Source organism: Mus caroli, chromosome 7 (assembly GCF_900094665.2).
Source record: "Mus caroli chromosome 7, CAROLI_EIJ_v1.1, whole genome shotgun sequence".
Lineage (NCBI taxonomy): Eukaryota > Metazoa > Chordata > Mammalia > Rodentia > Muridae > Mus > Mus caroli.
This window is the reverse complement of record NC_034576.1, coordinates 82,611,293-82,621,000: the sequence shown is the minus strand read 5'-3', so window position 1 is coordinate 82,621,000 and position 9,708 is coordinate 82,611,293. Positions and strand designations below refer to the sequence as shown.

At 51.1% G+C, this 9,708-nt stretch overlaps 1 protein-coding gene and 1 long non-coding RNA gene across 6 annotated transcripts in view; one reads left to right on the top strand and one right to left on the bottom strand.

Annotated features, from left to right (window-relative positions):
• LOC110298194 overlaps nt 1-7,921 on the top strand; it is a 12,769-nt gene extending 4,848 nt beyond the window's left edge. Inside the window, exons 2-3 of the long non-coding RNA XR_002378355.2 lie at nt 1,081-1,249; nt 7,722-7,921. This is a non-coding gene — a long non-coding RNA (uncharacterized LOC110298194). The remainder of the gene's footprint in view (nt 1-1,080; nt 1,250-7,721) is intronic.
• Znf710 (zinc finger protein 710) overlaps nt 1-9,708 on the bottom strand; it is a 68,692-nt gene that overhangs the window by 22,200 nt on the left and 36,784 nt on the right. The gene's annotated exons all lie outside the window — the stretch shown is intronic.

The following is a 9,708-nucleotide window of genomic DNA, read 5'->3' as shown; positions in this document are numbered from 1 at the left end:
AGGGAGGGAGGGAGGGAGGGAGGAGCTGAGTGACCTAGCTGAGGCCCCCAGGTTCAGCGGTGGCCAGGTCTAACCTCAGGCCTATGCTTTTAAATGAAAGCAGTGAGAGAATGCTGAAGCCTGCAGTTGAAGCTTGTGTGCAGGGAAGACTCGGGGATGGGAACCATTGCTTTCACCCATGCCTATGCTAAGGGCCACACAGGTGCAGTCACAAAGATCTTCAATAGCAGGGACCTCACAGCTTCTTAGAGGCAAGATTAAGAGTCACCAAACTGGAAATGCAAAATATCAGACAGGAAATGAGTACAAGACCAGGTAATCCTCCCTCCCCATTTGGGGAATTGGGAATGGTTTCCTATGTGAACCACAGACCTGAGCTGCAGAACTGGACTAAAGTTACCCCCTTCCTGCCACGCCGACCTGTGTGGGCCTCGTCACCGGACCTCTAACATGGGACATGATCACTACTTTTAGGGTAGCCAGGAGGTGGAACTGGAGCCCACTGGATGGAGACTGATGTGGGGTGCACCATGGGAAGGTGGGTGGGGAGGCTTGGTGACGGGTGATTAGGAAGCTGTCACTAAGATAGATGCAGCTGGCACAAGGGCTGTCACAGGCTGGAGGCACAGGGTGGAGAAAGAGTTCAGAATAACTGCCAACGGAGAAGCAGAGAAGCGCTGGGGTTGGAGGGCAGGCAAGGAGCGCGGGCCTGCAGCCGTCCCCTCCTTCTCCTCCAGTTAAGCCTTCGTGACTCCTCCCCACGGCCTCCATCCTTGAATATCCCCTGACAGCACTGCCTCTCTCCAAGCCAAGGCGGCACTGGAATCAACATTTATTTTGCAGTCACCCACACACCCGAGTCAGGTCTGGATTTATGCCAGGAGAAGAGTAATTTAGGTCTGCAGGGGGAGGGACAGCTGGAGTACACACAGGCAGAAGTCAGGCACACACACACACACACACACACACACACACACACACCCCGGCCGCACAGCGGGCCCAGTGCACTTCCATACAGGGAGATGGGGGAAACCCTGAGCATGGAGTGGAAGGTCACAAGATCATGTATTCTGCCCTCAGCCTCACAGCCTGTGGAGAGACAGGCACGTGTGGAAGAGGTGGCTCAGTGAAGGAGAAGGCTGGGGTCCTGTAATTAGGACAAGTGCACTGCGGGCTGATGGGTCTCCAGGTACCAGATGCTAACAGAGGAAGGGGCTGAGGGAGCCTGGCTGCCACAGGCTGCAGAAAGGTAAGCAGGGAACGTGTAAAAGACAGAAGTCAGAAGCAGGCAATGAGCAGGAGATGGTCTTGGAGGAGGTTCCTGGAGGAAGGCAGGCTGATGGATGTGTGGGGGATGCCCAAAGAGGAACTGGGCATTTCCTCTTCTATCTGGATCACGAAGCATGGGGCACTTATTTGGGGGAGGGGAGTACAGGTGGTGACTCTTACTGTGTGTGTCCAGAATCTGATATTGTGAGGTATGGGTGTAGCCTAAATGACAAATAACTTTGCTGTCTACGATCTTATTTATATCAGGGGAATGCCTGGCCTGAGCTCAGCTTCCAGTACACAGAAAGGGGCTGGGTTTACTAAGGAGATCGTTCCATCTATCAAGGGCTTGCTGTGCAAGCACGGGGTTCTGAGTTTGGATCCCCAGAATTCGTATAAAGAGCCAGGCACAGCCGTGGGCACCTGCAACCCAATGCTGGGAAGGCAGAGTCGGGAAGATCCCTGGGGCTTGCTGGCCACCTAGTCTAGTCTAGCCAAATGAGTGGTCTGCAGGTTCAATGAGAGACCTTGTCTCAAAACATAAGGTAGAAGAGTGATTGAGGATTCCTAGCACCACCTGTGGCCTACACACACACACACACACAGACACACACACACACAGACACACACATACACGCATGCTCGCGTAACCACCTCACAACAGAAAGACAGGAATGAACATGTCCATTCACCTGGGCACAGTGCTCCACAGTTTACAAATCCCTTCCCAGGCCCGACACCATTGTAATGTGAGTTCACTGCTTACATTTCCCTATCAGGGGCTGTACTGGCCCCTGCACAGACTGCACACAAGTGGGGAGATGGAGGCACAGGGAGGTTCAAAACGGTTCCCAAGCACTGCTTCTCAGAGCCTGGTCTCCTGGGTCATCCTGATTTCAGGGATGTGAGCAGCGGTTAGGAACCTGCACAGCCACTTGTGGGGTTGGCTGTGTGTCATAGTGCCTTCATGGGAGGGCTCAAGGAACAGTGGATTGGAAACATTCCAAGGGTTGGTGAGACCACACAGCAGATAAAGGTGCTGGTCCACAGGCCCGCTGACCTGGGTTCCATCCCTAGAACCCACATGGCAGAAGGTAAGAACTGACTTCTGCAAGTTGTCCTCTGATCTACACACACACACACACACACACACACACACACACACACACACACACGCGAGCGCACTTATTTAAGTTGGTTCTATCCTCTTTCTCCCAAGGATTGGGGAGCACTGTAGGGTGTAAGAGCTAGGTAGGAGGAGTTCTGAGAGTCGCTGTCCCCTGGACACAACATGGCCATTGCGTTCATAAACTCAGGGTAGCAATGGTCACCTGCGCATGGTTAAGCCCACAGAGAGAGGCCCATTCCACGCAGGCAGCACTGATTCAATGCAGTGGGTTACAAAACTCAAACAAAACAAAACCCAACTGAAGGACGGGAAGCCAGGAGGCAGGGAGGGTTAGGGGAAGTCTGGGGAGAGTTAGGGATTAATAGGATCAAGATGTATGTGTGTATGAAATTGTAAAGAATTTTTTAACTATACAGAAAAAGATATTCTTTTCAAGTTCGCTTTATTTAAAAAAAAAATTGTTTTGAAGGTTAATGGAGGATGGTGGGCATGGGGACTCACACCTGTACTCTCAACACTCAGGGGGTTGGTGCAGGATGGCCATTAATATGGGGCCAGCCTGGGCTACTGAGACCCTGTCTCAAAACAGCAAAACAAAACAAAACAAAAAACTGTGGTACACCTCTGTGATCCCAGTACGCAACACATAGCTGACAAACACAGAGCTCACATTGTCCTCTGCCAACCCCATGACTCTGGAGGCAGAGGATCTCTGTGAGTTCAAGGCCAGCCTAGTCTAGATATTGAGTTCCAGACTAGCTTAGGCTAGTAAAACCCTGTCTCAAACAAACAACCAACCTCCACAACCAAACCAAACAACAGCAATTAAAATAAAAATAAAAGAAGAAGCTTAAGGCCCTCCTCAGCTACATACTGAGCATATTGCTAATATGATGTACTTAAAGCCCCGAGGAGGAAGAGGAAGGAGACAATTAGGGTGAGAAGAACCATTCTGCTGTCAGCTATGTGTTGCATACTTAGGCCTAGATGGTTGCCTCTGCGCTCAACTTTTTTCCTTGTCATTATCCCCTAAACAGCACAGCACACCACGACTCATAGAGCATTTACATCGTGTTAGGTATTATTATAAGTCATCTAGAGATGCCTTAAATCATATGGAGGATGTGTGTGGGCTGTGTGCAAGTACTACGTCACTTTATATAACTTCCCACAGAGACGGCACCATGGCTGTAAAAGCAACTTAAAAAGGAGGCTGGAGACAGGTGAGGTGGTCCTGACTGAGGACTCCGGAAGCTACAGCAGAAGGATAAGGGATTCAGGCTAGCTCGAGTTACATATTGAATTCTAGTACAGCCTGGACTATTTAGCCAGGTTGCCTCAAACAAATAAAACAAAACAAAACCCCCAGCCTGCTATGGAGTGCTGAGCCCTGGCTTAGAGTGGAGTCTTTGACTCGCCCATCCCTCCTGAAGCAGGGGTAACATGAGCACCTGCCTGGCAGCCTCCTCCGAGAGCAACAACAGAGGGCCCAGAGAGTGTTTGCTGTTGTTGACTTTGGTAACCCCATGACCACACAGCCGGTTCTTGCAGGAGCTGGCTCTGATAAAAACACCTGAAGCCTAAGCTTAGACTGGAATTTGATCTCCACATGCCAAGATGGAGAGAAGTTGCCATATGTGCCCTGCTAGGATTCAGGAATGTTTTTGCCCAAACTGGAATAACTTGAAGGCCACCCACCACCCACACCCGCCTTGGCAGGTGAGATCTGCCAGCAGGTGTCCAAGAAGCCTGTGGCACCAGGAAGCAGTGGCAGCCCTACCAAGCCCCCAGACACAAAACCCATTGCAGGACTCCATTGAGGGGAGGGGTTGGTCCTGGCCACATTTGTTTGTCTCTATCAATTCCTTGAGGCACAAAGCCCGAGCATCCCTAGGGAAATGGACACCTCTCCCCTCAGGTGACCAACTCATTCAGACTTAGCACAGCATCTGCTTTGCCTTTTTTTTTTTTTTTTTTTTTTTTGAGACCCGGGAGAACCCGGGAAGAATATTCTCAGAACCTGCACACAGTAGGTACTCAACAGTCCCCACACTAATACCCTCTACACTGTGGCATCTGAGTGACATCTGCTCTCTGGTGCTTGCCTATGTCTTTTTGCTTCCGATACCCTCCATCTTTGGCTCTGCTCTAGTGGGGAAGAAGTCGCCCATTCCATGACAACTCAAAGCCTGAGGACAGGGATGGGCCCTACCTCGTGGTAGCTCTTTCATGCAACTGGTCCTGTGTCTACTTTGTTAATGGTAACTTCAATTCATACATCAACAAACCCAGGCTGAGGTATGAGGCATGCCTACGGGTCAGGGCAGGAGTAACGGAAGGACCCACAGACATGGCAGTGGATGTGTGACATCAAGGCCAACCCCTTCTCTCGTGTCTCCTTGGCTATAGCGGCCCGAGCTTCCCTCCTTCAAACAGCTCCTGTTCCTGGCAAGCAGGATAGACTGAGTGTAGCCTTGGCTGCCCAGGCTCCCCAGGTCACAGGACCTAGAACAGTTAGCATCTCCCAGGTGGTAGAGCTGACAGAGGCCTTCCTTCCTCCAGGAGGGAATGAGTTCCAGTCAGCAGGGTTGTCTCCACCTAGAGAGAACCAGCCTCAGTCTCTGCCACCTGCTTTCCCCTGTTTAACTCCCAACCTTCCCTCAGCCTTGCTCCCTCCCTGACCCCATGTGCAGATGACCTCTAGTACCACAGCAGACCACAGCCCAGGCACTGCCCAACTTCTGTCTCCACCACATGATCAGGGGCCATCCACTGCCTCCTGCACTGGGCTGTGTGACCTCCGTCCTCCTCTGGAAGGTCACTGTTCCTTGCCAGGCAGACTCTGCTGGCCCTTCGCCTCTGGCATCCCCAAGTGTCAGTCCTTGCCACTGTCCTGCTGGGTTCCCTCAGGGAAGCCATCTCTGAAGCCTCCACTCTCACCCCAGGCCCACCACTGCTTGAGGAAATCAACTCTGTTAACCATGATGACCCCCTGCCTAAACTTCAACTTGCCCATCCCTGAAGCCACGCTCCATTTTCAGCTTTGTAGATTCAAAACTTTTTTTTTTTTAAGCCACTTTTGAGTAGCTAAGGTTAGGCGAACATGGATGGCGCCACACTCTTTTCTCTTTTGGATTCAGAAAGACAAAGATGGCAGCCCCGCTGCCCCTTGAGGAGCCATAGTAGAAGGGTAGAACTACCACAGCTCGCTGGTTAGGATGTGGTTAACACTACCTGAGGGATCAAAGAGGGTGGGGGGGGCCAAGTAGGGTTCTGTAAGTTGTATAGAAGTCCAGCAGGTGACTTAACAAGAACATTTACTTAATACTTAATAAGGAGGGAACATGGATTTGTTATAGTCCAAAGACAGGACACAGGTCTGAACATGCCTGGGGTCATGGCTACTCAGGCCACAGTGATGGTGGCCCTGCATCTGGTCCTATCTGGACTGCACAAGAATGGAGTCAGTACTCAGAAGATACACTACCAAGCTAACCAAGCATAGCTCTCAGGAGGGGCCCATCTTCATCTTAGGGAAACAGACCCGCAGAGAGAGAACCCAGTGGGGACCCAAACGGAATGCACACTAGCTCCCAGGTGATGCTTTATTTGGGGAGAGCCATCTAGCAGAGCACTCAACCCTGTCCCAGGTCCAGCCAATATGGGGACAACTGCTTATGCAGTGTGACAGTGCGGTTAGGGGAATCCCTCCTAGACAGCTGTCATGTAAACATGACTTGGCCTTCTTGCTTGAATTCAGTCCAAGTGAGGGTCTCATGGCTTCACCAAGGCTGCTCTGGGCCAGGAGGTCTGACAGCAGGCTCCCACAGAGGAGAGAAGTTTGGGGAACCTGCATTCACCCCTGACCTCTGTCAGTACAAGCCCCAACTCAGGCAAGGCAGAAAAGGAACTGTCTCAGGGCCTTGCTGGACTTCCCCCAGCTAGAGGATTTGGGGTTCCTTATCTGTGACAACAGGTATGTCTTGCCCGATGGGGACTTTTCCAAACTTCCTGCCCTCTGAGGGGGGCTAGCACACACCAGTGTCTGCAGAGGGAGGTCTGTGCCACAGCATGGTGGAGGGGGAAACCTCACAAACCCAATTCTCTAACTTCTCCCACCCCTTGAAAACAGAGGCGCTATTCAAAAAAGGAAAAAGAATTAAAAAAAAAAGTCAGAAGAAAAGAAATGAGAAACTGAATAGAAGAAAAGGGAGGAAAAAAAAGAGCGAGAAAAGAGAGAGAGATCCCCGGGGAGGTGGGGAGTGCCCAGAGTGAAAGGCAGAAGCGAAGGAGAGCAGAGACAAAGCACGGGAGAGAGAAAGACAGAGCTTTAAAGAGAAACGTTCCGGTGTGAATGCAGCGTGCAGGGGAGACAGGAGCCTTGAAAAAGAGCAGCCCAAAGCGGTGACCCCTCATTCACACACGGTGCCAATCACAGGGACAATGAGAACGCGCTTTCCATCTTTTCTCCTTCTCTCCTTCCTGGGGGTGGAAAGGCTAGGAGCTACGTGTTAATTTCTGAAAGTGTGAGAACACATTGAAGCTCCCCTGAACTCACAGCAACCCTCAAGAGCTCCCTTGTGCTTGATGGCCCAGCAGCCATACATTCTACTGCAGGGTTGGCTGGCCCTGCCCCCAGCCTGGGCTCTGGCCATGGTCACCCCTTATGGGGTCCTGGCTGAGTGGGAGCCCATGGATGAGATGTGCCTCTTGGGCTGGGAACCTGTGAGCATCATCCACTGTCCCAGGATACGGGAGGGGGCCCTGTCTACTACTCCAGATGTTGAGCATCACACAGAGAGATGGTGCTCTGTCCAGGGTGACTAAGTGGAATGACATAAACAGCCAGACGACCAACTGTTGGGTCTGTGTCTCTTGGGACAGAAAGGCCTTATAGGCAGAGAGGTTTGCTCTTCATGTACCAGAGCGCTGCACTTTCCCAAGTCACCCAAGACCCAAAGGCAGAAAGAATAGAGTTGCCACCATGGGTGTGGGGTGCATAAGCCCCAGCAACTTGGAAGGCTGAGGGAGAAGTTTCTCTTGAGCACAGGAGTCTAGGTCAGTCTAGGCAACCCAGCCACAATCTACTCTTGGTAGAAGGGAGGGAGGCAGGGAGAAGAAAGCATGGCTGGCCTGGGCTTGGATCGGAACCTCCCTCTCTTCCCTGCAGCAGGCCACTGTTCTGTACTGGGCAGTGTTGAGCTCCAGGGTGAGACAATGCCCACACACTGGTAACCAAATGGCTCTCCACCTGTCCTCAGAGACGGCAGGTGAATGTCCCTGCCCCCCACCCCTTTGTCTTGTCTTCTCTCTTTCTTCCTAGCTTCCAGGACCCAATGAGTCATAAAACCTGGAACGGTGGGGTCACCTTTCTGCAGTGGCTTCGATCAACCTAATGCTGAGTACTGAGAAGTGATGGAAGTGGAGAGGCTTCAGGAAAAGACTGACCGGCTTATTGATTGATTGACTGATTGACTGACTGAACAAGTCGCTGCCCTCCTCTCTATTGGATATGCGGTCTGCGCAGAGCTCAGCACTGCAGGCTGGGATTAGAAAATGAAGAGGACCAATGGGACCTGGTGGAGGCCAGTCGGGGTGGGGGAGGGATGGAAACAGACCAGGAAAGAAACACTTTCCTCACCATGGCCACCAGGAAAGACTTAGTTGGAATAGGCCCAGAAGGGCTCCAAACCTCAAACCCAACAAGGAAACTGCCAAGAGAAAGGACATGAAGCAGATCCAGGCTCTCGGGGTGGAAACTTGATGGAAGCACAGCCTACACCTCTCGTACTTCTTTGTGACACACAAATGCGGGCATACATTTGATGAGCATCTCTGTGTGCTGGCTAGCTCCCATACACTCCTAGGGTGGTAGTGAGCAAAAGCCTCATGCCACGTGGAAGCAAAAGCGAGAAAACGGCCAGTCATACATACTACGGTGAAGCTGTGTGGGGAGGAGAGCATTGGGCAGCGGACAGCGGGCCCTCTAGTATCAGGAGCTTGTGCAGAGAGGGCTGCACAGAATCATTTTAAGTAGTAAGGTAACGTAAGGTAAATGCTTATTTGTAGGATGACTGTGGTTCCAGCATGTGGGTGGGAGAGAGAGATGGGAAGACAGAGGTGCCAAGATCATCCTTGGCTACAAAGTGAGTGCAGGCTAGCCTGGGCTACAAGTGAGGTCCTATCTCAAAAACAAACAAATAAAGCAGGGCTGGGGAGGTGTCTGCTATGCAATCACTGGGACCTGAATTAAGAAACCCAGAAGCTGGGATGTCACCTAGACCGTAACCCCATGCTGGGGTGAGGGGACAGAAATGAGGACCCCTGGGGCCTGCTGCCTGCCAGGCTCACTCTTGGCTTAGTGAGGAGACACTCTGTCATGGAAAAAGGTAGAGTGTGATGTGATAAGGCAGACACCTGATGCTCCCTGGCCTATGTGCCTAGGTGTGAGCACACGAGCACACACACAAACACATTCCACACATACACACACACCGCACATATACACACAATACATAATTAAGAACAACAAAGTTCCCCTTTGTTTTGAAAAGGCTTTAAGGAATTCTGCTGACAGGCTACAGGAGCACCAGTGTCTAGAAATGAAAACACAGCTACTTCTGAGATGACAGAGAAAAACAGCCCACAATTGGGTCCTGACCTCTTGGTGTCCTGGGAGGAGTTTGAAATGAGGACAGGAAAATGTCATTCGGTGGGACCTTCAGAGACTGTAATCTACACTTTTAAAAAGTCTTGTATTATTTTTTGTGTATGAGTGTTTTGCCTGCATGTGTATCTGTACACTGTGTGCCTGGTGCCCTTGGAGAACAGAGGAGTGTGTCAGATCCTCTGGAACTGACTGGAGCTATAGACAGTCGTGAGCTACCATGTGGGTGCTGGGAACCAAACCAGGGGCTTTTACCCCGAGCCATCTCTGCAGCCCTTCAATCCCTTTTTGAAATAAGTAATAAAAACAATCATAGCTTGGTACTCAGTTTGACAGTGAGCAAAATTAACCCAAAAATATGACTTTATGAAGAAGGAAAATGCGGTAGGATGCCATGAAAGAGATTCCTCATATACAAGAGGGTGGTGGGCAGTGATGGTGCGTGTGTGTGTGTGTGTGTGTGTGTGTGTGTGTGTGTGTGTGTGTTGTGCGCCATCTTTTAGCATTTGACACTGCTTGGTTCCTCTTTAGCAGAGTTTGATGTGAACACAGATGCACATGTGTTACTCTGATTAAAGTAAACCTGGATAGCGGTGCATGCCTTTAATCCCAGTCCTCGGGAGGCAGAGGCAGGCGGAGCTCT